Source organism: Corvus brachyrhynchos, unplaced genomic scaffold (genome assembly GCF_000691975.1).
Source record: "Corvus brachyrhynchos isolate BGI_N302 unplaced genomic scaffold, ASM69197v1 scaffold11, whole genome shotgun sequence".
Taxonomy (NCBI): Eukaryota; Metazoa; Chordata; class Aves; order Passeriformes; family Corvidae; genus Corvus; species Corvus brachyrhynchos.
Window position 1 is genome coordinate 5,031,825 of NW_008236965.1, and position 10,364 is coordinate 5,042,188.

The 10,364-nt window shown below is 38.8% G+C and overlaps 1 protein-coding gene across 1 annotated transcript in view; it reads left to right on the top strand.

The window, feature by feature from the left end:
- Positions 1 to 10,364, top strand: part of SCML2 (sex comb on midleg-like 2 (Drosophila)) — a 74,902-nt gene that overhangs the window by 740 nt on the left and 63,798 nt on the right.

The window sequence follows — 10,364 nt, forward strand, 5'->3', positions numbered from 1 at the left end:
CCCTACAGTTATTTTCTGTTTCTCACTGATGAGTTAGACTATAAGAGATAGCAAAAAATAATTCTAAGACCTAAAAAGTTTAATGGAAATGGGAAATACTGATATTTTAGTGAGATCTGGTCATGTAAACTTTGCTTGTGACTCACACATATCCTAACTAATGTAGACAAGGTGACTAAAACTTAAAAAGCATAGACTGACTGTAGATATGAAAGTCAGTTTTCAGAGCATGCTGTGTCTGACTTGTAAACAGCTCTTCAAATTTGACTGGTTATGAATTTTTTATAATTCAGAGTAACAGTCTTAAACCTTTGGATTTTTAAATCATTCGTACTGCATCTTCCTATTTGGAAGAGGCAGAGCAAAGTAGTTGGTGGGGCAGTCGCTCAGGGTTGGTAACAACTGCAGCACTGGTTCAGATGGAGCAGTATTGCGGGAAGGCATTTGCTGTGTTACACTTGGGTTCTGGGCTGTCACGTTAATCTTACGGAATAAATAGGGGAGGGAATGCGTTGCACTGTACCAGCTCTCCCTGGGCCACCATCAAGTGTTGCTCAGGCTACAGCAACCCACAGCCCACGTGAGTGGTCGCACTTACAGCATGTCCAGAGAAATTCCTTGTACAGCCAGGCTGTGTGTTTGGGAGCAGGGGGAGCTGATTTTCTCCCTTAGGGTACCATAAAATGTAAGTACTATTTAAGGATGATATTACTTGAATTGATGTAAAGAAAAAGCGCATTGGAGACACCTCTGTTAGTACTTTATTTATGGGAAGTTGCACAGTAATGCAAGCGGGAGGCTGCAGGAAACAGTGTATGGTGAAACTGAGGTTGAGACCGGGAAGTGTTTGTATGGCTTTTAACTTTAACATGGTCTAGTCTTGAATATGAAAGTAGAGTTTACTAATTTTGCTTGAAACACGGTTGATGGAGTTGATGCTTTAGTTTTCTATTTGGTGTAAATAGGTAACAATATTAGTGTGATATCTTTCAGGTTGCTTGGTATTTTATATTTTTGTAGTAATGTTCAGATTCAGCAAAAATAAATGTTGGCTTTTCATGCTGTGCTATAGCTGCAAGTATAAACTACTTCCACAGCAATTAGAAGCCACGTAGATATGAGAACATAACATAACTAGATTGTTCTTAACATTCACACATATGTAAGTATTGATCTTGATGCAGGAATTTTAGGAAACAAGCAATGGCAGTACTTTAAGATATTTTTCTTTTGACTTTGTGTGTTTCTACATTGAATGTACAGATGCTTTTTTTTCCTCCTTTGCTGTGACTGCTGTTGCTGTGTCCAGATAGTGTGCTCTCGTAAGGCAGAGGCATTGTTTTCTGGAGTAACTGCTCGAGTTCAAAAGAGGCATTTCGTTAGTGTGAAATCTGTAGTACTGAGAAAGTATTAATTCCATTACCTGTCTAAAATTTGTGTGTATAAAATGCAGATTTACTTGAGAGAATGTGAAAAAACTTGAAGCAAACATAGGTAGCTGCTTCTGCCTGTTGTACATAGGTGTCTTTTGTTGTTTTCTTGATATTCCAGTGGGATCGTGAGCTGTGAGCGAGTCCTGTTTATTCCCTTTACTGAGTGAATGTACAGGGACAAATGAAGTCCTCACCAATTATCCGCTGCTACTAAATAGTGTCACTAACAGGAAACTACATTTGTCATTAACCGTTCAGGACACTGCAGCTGGCTTTCTTATTTATCTGGATACATCTACCTCAAACAAGGCTGAGTGAAATACATAGTTATTCTTTTCGTGTTTTAAGGAATTCTTTAGAAATACTAGTCTATACTAGATAGTCTACTGTGATATTTTTTAAGTGTAAAAATAGAACAAATTGCAGGTAGGGACCAGGACACTGTTTCAAGGAGTCTAGACAAGGGAGGTTGTTAAGCAACTTTGTGACCTCCACATCTGCAGGGCATTTAAAGTTCTGTTCATTCCCATTTGAAAGAAATAGCCTTAGGCATGCAGCCTTTGTGCCGATTGCTTCTTTCAGAGATTAAAATCTTAAATGTAAAGGACTATACCATTTGTATTATTTAAAGTGTAAGACATGCAACTGTAAGTTGCCCAGAATGAGATTTTTCTAGCATGTGGGAAGAGCCAGAAAAGCCCATATAAAATTGTCAAGGCATAATAGAGCAGTGGGTAAAGAAGAAGCAATGAAAATGTTAAATTTAAAGTTCCAGAATATTTGTTAATATTGTAATACAATTTGATGAATAATTCTTTATTACTGTGATTTATGTTTATGGTATATGAGGGTGCTTTTCCTAGAAAATTTGTACAGCTTCTTTGGAGACTTCTTTTAAGGTCCAAGTGTTCTATAATTCAGTTTTGGGAAGCTTTTGGATTAGTTATTTGCAGATAAGTGTATTTTTGCATTGAAACGATGACTGGTAATAGTGTGTGTGAGCAACTTTCCTTATAATGACTAAGTGGAGAGGCAGTTAATTTGTTTGAGGTAAAGTCACTAAAAAGTGGGGCAGTTAAGTCCTTAAGTGAACTGTAGGGTTTTTTAAGAGTATGTTTCCGTGTAAATACTATTTTTGTACCTTCATGCACCTGCTGGCTGACTTGACGTGTGAGGGCTGAGGGTGTGCACCCAGCTCCTGCCGCAGTGCTGGCCACGGAGCAGCAGCAATGCTGCCTTGCTCCTGGGGGCAGCAGGGGATGTTTTGGTGAGTCACCTGCTCAGTCCAGCTGTGTTTCTGTAAACTCATCACATTGCCTAAAACTCATATTCTGTATCTGTGATCTCTTCAAGTAGATTACCATCTTTTGGGATGGGAAGGGTGGCTTCAGGTACCTGAGCCAACAGTGAGCAGGCTCCCCTTTTATCTGCGGCAGATCTATACACAAAGAGTAACTGGTGCATAAGTGGTGATGATGACTGTCAGAGGTACTTTTATTTCGTCCTTGTTAGTCTTTCCACTTGGTCAACAAGGGTGTAGATCTGGAGGATAGTCAGGAGCTGCCTCATAACCATTCAGAAAGCAGCAGCTGTCTCTATCAGCCAACTTATCACTTTTACTTATTTGGGCTTGCTCTGATAGTTTCTTTTGTATACAATGGACATTGGGCACAGGTACACACAACTAAACGGTTTGTAGTAGAGGGGATGTGATGTGTTAATACCCTTAGCACTGTGTGTATGCAGGGATATGCTGTGTGCGTGCCCCTACCAACTCTCCTCCCAAGATCCCTGTCAGAAAAACTAACAGCTTTACTTTCTATGTCTTTTGGATAGGACCAAAAATTCATTATTTTCTTATCTTGGGTCTAAATGAAGTATAGATTTCTTCTTTGTGATGTTCCATGTCTCTTCTATTTCAGCAATGTTGTTTCAAGACTGTTTCATAGTTCTGGACTCTAACTAAGGCTCTTGCTTTATGGGTAGCAGTTGATCAGTTTGGATCCAAGTTGATGCAATACCAATGGGGTGCTTATTGTGATTCTTACAAGCACTCTCTTCCTGCTTTTCTGAATTACTAGCAGAGCCTAATATCAAAGTCTCTCTGAAATACTACACCTTTAACAGAATTTTGGTGCCTTCTCATGTGTTTTAACAGGGTGATAGCCTTTCTACTTCACAGGTAAGACACTGTCTAGATATCTTATGTACAAGCTAATCCTGAAGTACATTTTCTTTTTTGGCTTTGTAAAAGTAATGCTGTATCCAGTTTATGCTTGAGCAGTGTTTTGGACTGATTACTCTTTTTTTTTTTTAACCCTTAAGTGGTTTATATTCTTCCTATTTGTATGTTGTCTCTAAACCCAAGTAAGACATTCTATTGAAAGGTAGATGCACTGTTCAGATATTTTGATTCTAGGCCTTAAACTTCACAAATCAGGTGAAATTCTATTTAAGATACCAAGGGGATTCTGTAATTTTCATTTCCATCAATTTTAGTAAAAGGGATGAATTTCTTTGATGGAAATCTAAGTCAGTTGTCTTCAGGTAATACGAGACTCATTTTACTGTGGGGCAAAGACGAGGTTGAGCCTTTCATCCTCTCTACCATACCTTAGTTCAGGGAGCAGCTGAAGTTTATAAAACCTATAAGAGAGTAGCACCGTTTTAATGAGGTGCATACCTAAAATGAAGCGTGTACCATTATTTATGTACTGTGTGGAATCTATCAGAGATTAATGCAGGCAGGTTCAGTGGGAAGGAGTGCAGTTCTTGGGGCACTTTTAAAAGCCCACTTAAAAAGGACAGTTTGTAAAACTGAGTCTTGTGCATGGAGGAATGTGAAAGGGTATCAGAGCTGCTAAATTTGGTGGAACTCTTTATTGTCATTAGTGTGTGTCAGGGGCTCAAAGATTAAAAGGGCTGCCACATGTTTGATGGCACTTCCCCTACCAAATCTCTTGTATGTGTACCCTGCACTGGAGGGCTGTAAAGAGGCAGACAGTGGTTTTCTGGAAAGGTCAGACGATACGAACTGTTTTCAATCTCAAAATAAGCAGTGTTGTAGTTAGGTTGAAAACTTTGAATATGTATGTAATTATTTTTTAGCTTGTTGTAGGAAAACACTACCTAGTCTGAATATTCCCTAATGCTCAATGGTGTAAGCACTGGGTGGATGAGAGAGGGGGGATTGCCTTCAGAAAGGCGATCTCCAGAAACAGCAGAAAGGGAGATACTCTGCCTCTGTCCTGGGCTGAAGCCACATCCAACTAGTGAAAGGTGTGCAGTCATGCTGAAGAAGAGGTGGAGGAGATTGCCCTGTTACTGCTTGCTTCCCCTGTGGGTTGTTTTTTTTTAATATAATTGGAAAGTTTTCATAGAAGGAAGTGGGAAGAGAAATACAGATTTGCTGCAAATGTTCATGATGCTTTAAGTCTTTCGTCTTCTTCCATTTTTGAAGAGTGAAGCAAATAGTACAGCGGAGTATTTGCAGCTGTCTAGTCCTTTGAGCATTTAGGAGTTGTTATGTCTTTTATGACCTGTTAGTGCTTTGTTAGCTGCAGAAATGTCTAGCAGCACTGAATGGTCCTTTGGAATGGCACTTGGCGTGATTCTTGGGGTTGTCCTGTCCAGGGAGCCTTGTCCTGTCCTTGAGGATCCTTGTGGGTCCCTTCCAACTCACAGTATTCTGTGATTCAATGATAATGTTTGTCCAAATAGATCAAAAAATATTTTTGGTGGCATCTGCACGAAGATCCCTTGTGTAAGGGGACTTTTGGTGGAAACAGCACAGGTATCAGCACCAGCAACAGGTGAGTCTAGTGCATGTGCCTAGAAACTGCAAGGAGCTCCCTGGGGTTTTCTTCCCACAGAAACATTGTCTCAACAGGCGAGCTATCAGGAGATTGCTTAAGGGTTGTTTAGTTCTGGTTGGTTTGGTTTTGTTCTCTGACTGGACACCAGTACGTGGGATCAGTGTAGTTACTCCTTTATGTAAGACAGGCTACACCATGGAGTGTTGCAGCAGCAGAAAAATGTGTTGAGGCAAATTGTGTCTTTGTTAATATACAGTAGCAGGGAGTCCCAGTCAGCAATATGTTGTTTGGATTCTCAAGTGGGACAGAGAAACAGATATATTACATGCTGGAAGAGGATGGTAGCAGAAGTACGTTGCTGTTGGCATTGAGTACAAGGGAGGGGAGACAAGCATGTTGTTCTGAAACAAGGTAACTTCATCTGGGTTGCTGACTGCAGTCGGATCCTGTGCAGAAACGTCCCAAGGCTGTTCTCCATGCCTGCAATGAAAAAATAAATTGTGCATGCTATTTGACTGCTGCAGATTTCTTCATCAGAGTAAAAGTGCGTATGTTTCTGTGGATACTCTGTTGTGAATAAAAAATCTGGACCTTGGGGATGAATTTGCTGGCTATGCACTGTGTGGATAGAGCTCTGTTGGATCATATCTGAACCAAGCTTTCACAGTCCTTTTCCAGTTTGAAGGCAGTGTAAGAAGGGAGGAAGGCAGAGTTGCCTAAAGGGTTAAAAATCCCCTTTCTGCCATTGGGCCTCTGTTTGTCTTTTCCCCCCTTGTTACCTTAGGGCATACACTCTCTTTCTGACTGCTGCTGGTGGTGTTGCTTCTTGTCTTCAGAAGAAAAGTGCAGAAAAGCTGTATAGGGTTCTTTAGCATCTGGGCATCTCTTGCTATATTTGCAGCAGCAATTTCTTTTCTTCCTTACCTTCTGTGTTTACGCTGTGCTAAAAGTATGCTCAGTGCCTTGCAGAACAAATAGTTGGAGACCTCTCTTCTGTGTCAAGGGAGCCTGAGCTAGACAGAGGAGATGTATCTGAGTGTAGAGAGAATTTCCTGCAGGTATATAGCTCTTAGTGCTAATCATGCAAAAAAAAAAGATTTTCTTTTTTTTTTGCATCACTTAATTAGTTTACTGTAGGAAAAAAAATTGGGTTAGGTATTTGGACAAAGCCAGGTTGAATAACAATGATGAATGTTTTCAGGAAGAGTACTCCTTGCTTGAAGGGGGAAGTGGAAAACAGCACAGAGGTTTCAGTGTGCTGAATTCACCAAAATGTTTAAACAAATTGTCAAAGTCTTATGCTACTGTAAATATGTACTAGTAAACTACTAAAACTGGCAGTTTTGCTTAAGGTAGAAACATAAGACATATTTTTTTATTTATTTTAATATAACATTAAAATACCCTTTCATGTGGGAAGATTGGCATTTTAAGAATATTTAAAGCTGTTAATGGCCAGTCAGCTGCTTTGCTGAACTGCTGACTTCACACATACCATTTCCTTTTTCAGGTTTTTACAACCCCACATCTTTTGACTTTTAAAGCGGGATGGGGAGGGAGGGAAGGAGGAGAAAAGCTTTTTCATTTTTTGTTGGTAGCCATAGAGCAGCTCTAAACTGCAGTTTCAAAAATTACTGTCAATTTAGTAAATGTTAAATCTACATGACAAATTCTGCTGTGCGTTAATACAAGCTGTGCTGTTTAATTTGGAGACCTTACTTCTCTAATGTTCTCATTTATAAGTATTATTTCTTGTTTCAGGATTTTTTGGGGCAAATCTTTGGTCTAAACCTTGGTAGTGTTTCTTTTTAAAATATACAATGCCTTACTCTGTACTGAATAACACACTTAATAGGGTTTGAGAGTTTAGAGAGAGTTTTGCAGTCTTGAAATGTATGACTAACTGTAATTACAGTTGCTCATATTCTAAAGCAGGTCGTAAACTTACCTGGAGGGAGAGCAGAACATTTACAGGCAATATTTTACTGCTGACAGCTTAAAACTTTGTTTATGCTAATCACTTCATAAATAGTGAGCAGTACACCGCGGGTGACTTTCCGAGCATTTTTGATAGTGCAGAAAATTTCTGCTTGATGTTAAAGAAAATGACATTACAAAAATATATTCGTAAAGCACTAAGTACCCACTTGCTTTCTTTAACAACTTAAGAAATACTTGAGCTTAGTTGTTGTAATGATGTATATGGGTAGTTAATATTTGCTGGTTTGAAAGACTGTAAATTTGACAAAAGTCTGTCTGTCCTAGCTCTGCTTGTAGAGACTAGAGGAGGTGTTCAGATATATCAGTTTATTAGAAGTTCAGTTGTATGAAAATGTGGAAGTTTGATTTCCTTTTCTTGAAAGAATTTAACTTTTTGGGGTTTTTTTATACAAAGAATATGAACTAAAAGGGATTCCAACTCAGATCATATTTCTTGTCAGAATGCCAACTGATACATATTTGTGTGCATAAATGAAAGAAGACCTGATTTTTAATGTTTTGGTTTAAAGTCATATGTGTAATTCTAAATAATACTGAGTTTATAAATACAAAGCTTTTGTTACATTTTCTAAAGTTCTGATACATTCATGTAATTTTTCTTCCTTTAGCCTTTGAGATGTTACTTTTCCATAATGATGCCACAGTATGCACTAAGAGATAAACTGATTATCTCTATTACAGAAATAAGGAAGTATGCTGTTGTGTCTTCAAGTATAGATGAGTCTATATGCTGGGTAGTTTGCTAGAAAGTATTTTTAAGTATTGCAAATTTCATTTAATAAAATATTGTATTTTATTAAAAAACTCCTCTTACGTTCTTACTCTCTTTGTTTGCCTCTTTTCAGCCCCTTAAAGAGTTTTAAAAATGGTATGAAGTAGGGTTTTTATTTAAGAGACAACAGATGAATAGATGATTAGGTTTAAGGAAAAGGTATTCCAGATTCATGAAGGATAGCTTTGAAGTGATGCAGTTAAGTCACACTTGTTTGGGAAGCAACTAGTGCCTGTAGGTACATGTTCCCCGTGTGTGGAATTTGGAATGGGAACTATGGCTGCTGGACTGTGTGTCCATGGAGGAGGCTGCACAGGTCCTTTCCTTGAATGGTTCTGCAGCACTGGCAGTGACAAACAGCAAGGAAGAGGAGAGGAGCGATGGGAGCATGGCCAGCAGTTGTGCCTGATGTCTCATGTGTTTCTAAATGTAATAGCACATGAATGCTGGTGGTGAAAGCAAACTAAGACTTGTACAAATGAAAGAATTGGCAGGGGGAAATATTTCTTAGCTTACTCTGTACCTCTTTTCTGTCTATAACTGGTTTTGCTGTTCAAACTATGCGTAATTCTTTTTCCCCATTGCATATGGAATTTTAATCTTGAAGGATTTGTAGAAGAAAAAAGGGACAAATAAAACTTCTTGTTCATATTAAACCTGAAAATGTCTGCCTTTATTTCAAACTAAAACGGAGAACTTAATTGATGCTTCAAAGTGGATGTTTTGTTAGATTCCTCCTCTGTGCAGTATCAGTATATCTGTGTAAAAGAATAGCCTCAGTCCTTATCCAGCAGAGATTGCCCGTTGATGACTGTCCCACCCATGAGGTTGCCAATGGTGAGGTGTGAGTTACTGCATTTGTACCCCTGGTAGGGTCAAAAAAGCTAATGGGCTTTAAAATTGCTGTCTCTTGTCCTGCCTTAGATGCAGAATCATTGACAGAAAAACCTTAGTCTTTTTTGTGCAGACTGAACCCAACGTTTCCTTTTTGCCTAGGCTTCTTTTAAATGTTACATTTGTCTCTGTAATTCTGTTGTGTGTTTTTATGAGCAGGCATGCTGTCAAGATAAACTTGCACTGGGAAGCCCTAGGTATGCATAAATTTTTTTTTCAGGACATTTGGCTTACTTGAGTGCCTGGCTAACAGTGAAAAGGATAATGGAGATGCATGGCAGGCAAAACAGAGAGCAATTTTGACATTTTCTGTAGAATACCACCTTCTTTGAAATAAAGCAATGCATACCCCTTCAGTAATTCTTTCAAAATAAAAAGAGCAAAGTTAGGCAGGAAAAATGTTTTCCATCCTGTTTTCTGACACCAGTATTATGTACTAGCAATGCAGTGAGGGTGAAGACTTAGGCTTGTCTACTAATATAATGGTTTCTGAGAAAGGACTTGCACAGTGGAAGGTGGCTAGTAGAAGTGATTTGGGGATTAACAATAAAAAACTTCAGTAAGGAATTAAAGGCACATAAATGGTTTCCATCTGATTTTTAAGAAAGAAACTCATTATGTTTTTAAAAAAGGGACATTAATCAGAGAAAGACAAAAACTCAGTTTACAGAATGAATTGAGATGTAAGTGATATAAATAATACACTTCATGAGTGTGGATATCCTTTGAATTCTCTTTGGATTGAAGACATTTTGATGATTAATCCAATATTATGCTAGGTTTGAGGATTTTTTTCCCCCCTTTTTCCTTAATTTAGTTTCTCACTGGATTCTGTACTGACAGTACAGAATGGTTTCTCAATGGTTTCTCACTGGATTCTGTACTGACAGTCTCTTAAATATTTGGGTCATCTTCTGTCTGTGACGGCAACCTGTGCGCTTACCTCAGTCTTTGTAACTTTGGTTTTCATTCTGCTGTTTTGTGCACTCTAACGCCATTGCACTTCAGCCTTGCCATTGCATTTCTTTGTTTGCTCATATATTCCTGACCTTGTTTTGTTTCATTTTTCCCTTCATTTTTAGAAGCTGCTCAATTAATTTCTTAACCCCATCTTTCTCACTCAGCTTGTTTGCCAAGGCACATGTACAAGAATGTGTTGAGTTCTGTCCTTGCTACATAATTTTGCCAGAATGTCCCCTGGAGGTGTTTTCCCTGTATTTGCTGGTGGTTTTCTTCTCTTCTGTGACGGATGTTCTGTGGGTTGAGCCAGGCTGGTGATGGTGAGTGCGATGTAAGGGGCTGTTTTGGTTAGCAAAGGACATAACTGCATTACTTAAAGCTTGCCCCTAAGTATGTGAGGTGAGGGAAGGTAGTTCCTAGGTCTGCTCCTGCAGAAGAAGTTAAAACTTTGTTTCAGGTTGACCCTGCCCTGATTTGGAGGTAACCGGT